Raw genomic sequence first — 3263 nt, forward strand, 5'->3', positions numbered from 1 at the left:
GGTGCGCTCGGGCCCTGCTCACGCTCTCGCGGTAGGAGGGATCGGCGCTGGCAGGAGGATAGGTGCCGTCTGCCCACAGAGGTGCGAGGGCGAGGGCCCGAAGCTTTAAAACGAAGCAAGTCTGAAGGCAGAGCCCCGTGGCTGTAGTGACTCCTCCTGCTAGCAGGAATTTAATTACTGGGTGTTGTGACAAAGGCGGGCGGGTCACCCCTCACACCGGGGAAAGAGGGTTGTGGAGAGGGAGGCGCCTTCCTTTTACAGTCATGTTTCAAAATGAACTGACACTTTTGCACAATTTGATGTTACTTTGCATGCTTGCCGGTTCAGAGCGTGGCTGACCCTAAAGCCTTGATTATGGACCAGCGTCAGTTTGTGCACTCACAGAACTAGAAGACAGTCCTCTCCTTTTGGTACATCCTAAAGGGTATTTGGGTCGGTTCATGGTGAAAAGCAAACTCGGAGCAGCAGCGGTTTGAGCGTAGATTTGTTTTCCTTGAAAAAGAAGGGCAGGCTAGTCCTCAGGAAAGAGCGAGGCTGTTCCTGTTCTGTGGATCGCAGCTGACGTGATAAACGAGGACTGGTGCTCACCAAGCAATTTAAAGGACAGACTTTTTACAAATTGTAAAACCATAGCATTTTGGAGACACCCAGCTAAATTCTCCTTCTGGCTACGCAGGGGAAACCCCAAACAACTCCGTGAAATAAGCCAAGTCCTCTGATCCATGCAGTTAACTCTTCCATGGGCGGGCAGGGAAGGCACCCTCAAGATGAGATTCCCACACAGCCTGTGATACAAGATGTGCCTCTCGCAGGACTCGGAGCACGTCCTCCGGAGCCAGTGGGTTCTTGGAGGCCTCAGCGGCTGACAGTGTTAATAGATCTTGAGAAACTTGTCAAATCTCCCGATGCTGTCAGTGGAGCACCCGGGGACAGGCAGGGAGTGAACGTGGCCTGCAGTGCAGTCCAGCGAAGCAAACGATTCAATACGCAAGGCACTGCAGCTCTTAAAAGAACTTTGTCTTTCCTTCCTCCTCCAAGGAGGGAAAGGAGAAGGGGAAGGATGGATTTCCCCTTTGCTGGTTGTTTCACTGGTAAACTTGGGAAATAAATTAAATGCAAAAACACTTCAGTCATTTCCAGTTGCACAACTGACCTTCTTAAACATCAAGAAACACAAGAAGCCCCTGTGGCAGTATCCCCACCTCAAGCTACATACTATTTTTCTGTTCAGTTTGTTGAACATCTATGTTAATACATTTATGCACCTTTAAAACGTGGACCATAAAATAGAGCTGATATAAGACAAAGCCAAATTCTTGCATCTTTAGGACGTGAGGTGTAAGTGGGCATAGATTCCCTGCAGCCATTTATACCTCCTGAATATCTAGTACCTTAACTTTACTTTTTCCCATCTTTTAAGTCCAAATTCATTTGTCAGTATTTTATTCCCGAAGTGCTTTCAGAGCTCAGTGACGAATGTTAGATGTTGCAGTTACTGGCTCACTGGGCAGAGAGTGGTTCTATAGGAAGGTAATTGGCTATTTTTCCTGGCATGAATAATATTCATATTAATAGCCTCCCTCACTATGGCTTCGAGAGCAATTCTGCTGCGTGCTTTTTGCCTGCGATGGGAACAGACACATTTTCTGGCCCAGGCCAGGCTTGGTCAATAATAAGAAGAAGGGGAGGCAAAACGGTCCTTCCTGCTCCATGAAGAGCAACAAGAAAGTTCTTAGTCATATTACACCCAACACAGAACCGCTGAGGACTCCATCCTGCAACAGCTTTTCTCTTCTAACCATTCGTGACAAGTCCCAGAGCAAAACTGGGGGTGATGCTAATGCCGGAGCACGGCTAACCTACTCATAAGCCAACCACGCTGCGAGCCTGGGGCAAGATGGGCGTGCACGGGGGAGATCCCCTTTCTTCCCAAAGAAACTGGCTAAGAGATACAGCAAAAAGAAATATTCCCTTCTTTCTCCAGAGGGGAAGACCGAAGGGCTTGCCCGAGGCGACAGGAGGAGCCAGGGACAAGGTCAGCGATGGCCCTTTCCTGTGCTGTGGGTCCCAGCGCAGAGGCCGCTGGGCGCTCTCTTTTTCACTCTTCTCTCCAAACTGGCACCTTCAGGCAGAGGTTAAGTTCTCCCCTCTTCCCCCTTTCTAATTACACAATTTACTCCTTTTCTAGCTGTAATCAGCTCCCATTTATACAGCCCTGAGAGATCATAGGATAATCACCATGGGGAATAATCGTGTGATTTCCCTTGCCATCTCTGCAGGATGCTGAGTCCTGCCAGTATGAGCAAGGAGAGGGGAGGGTGTCAAACATCTTTCTCAGGGACTCTACAGGATTAGGCCAAAAAAAACAGTCCAAAAAAAAATTAAAAATCATCAAACAGAGCCTGTCTTCCAGTCACCACCATGGAATGAACTCATGGCACTCCGTCGGTGTCAACCACCACCACACCTTAGTGGGACCACTATTCTACCCAGACCCAGATCCACGCAGTGGCTCTCCAGTGACCTCCCTGACTTGTGGGATCTCCCTTCTTTTACCTCCCCCCCCCTTTTTTTTTTGAGGCTCTTTCCTTTTGCTGTGGAGCGCAGGCCCTCCCCAGTTCCCCACAGAAACGTGTAAGAAATGCGTTGCAGGAACTGGGGCCTCGTATCCAGCTCTTCGCAGGCAGCAATCAGGTCCTCCCCAAGAGAGCTTGTGACCTTTGTGGCAGGCAGAAAACAGCATGAGGGAGAGATAATGTGAGAAAATGTCTCCTGATGGAAGGACACCTCAGACCTCATCTAACAGCTTCAGCCATTCTGCAATGAAAAGCGGAGGTGAAAATCTGTAATCACAATAAGAAGGGCAGAGCTACAGCTTTAACAAAATTCAGCAGTGCCACCTGGATCTTCTCAGGTGAAGCTCTGAAGGGACCAGGACTGCAGGATGAAGACCCACACACACCACCATAGCTTGGCCATATTCATCTGGGAGAATAATTAGTTAAATATCCTTCCAGTTAATTCCTTTGCAAACCACGAGAGGGATACTGAGTATGATCATACCAAGTTGCTGTCAGCTGGAGTTGTGATCCCATTTCATCACCACCAGAGACAGCTCAACTGCCCTTCTACCAAAGCCACTTATTGAGAGAGGAAACATTAAGTGCTTTAAAAATATTAACTTCAGGGAGGAAAATCTTCTTCCTTTCTGGAGGTCAGGTGCCATTCAACATGTAGCCAGGCTGCCCGCTGGACGGAGGCAG

General features: G+C 48.8%; 1 protein-coding gene across 1 annotated transcript in view; it reads right to left on the bottom strand.

Annotated features, from left to right (window-relative positions):
- RAD54L (RAD54-like (S. cerevisiae)) overlaps positions 1 to 3263 on the bottom strand; it is a 24182-nt gene that overhangs the window by 20432 nt on the left and 487 nt on the right. The window lies entirely within an intron of this gene.

Source organism: Pygoscelis adeliae, unplaced genomic scaffold (assembly GCF_000699105.1).
Source record: "Pygoscelis adeliae isolate BGI_AS28 unplaced genomic scaffold, ASM69910v1 Scaffold306, whole genome shotgun sequence".
Lineage (NCBI taxonomy): Eukaryota > Metazoa > Chordata > Aves > Sphenisciformes > Spheniscidae > Pygoscelis > Pygoscelis adeliae.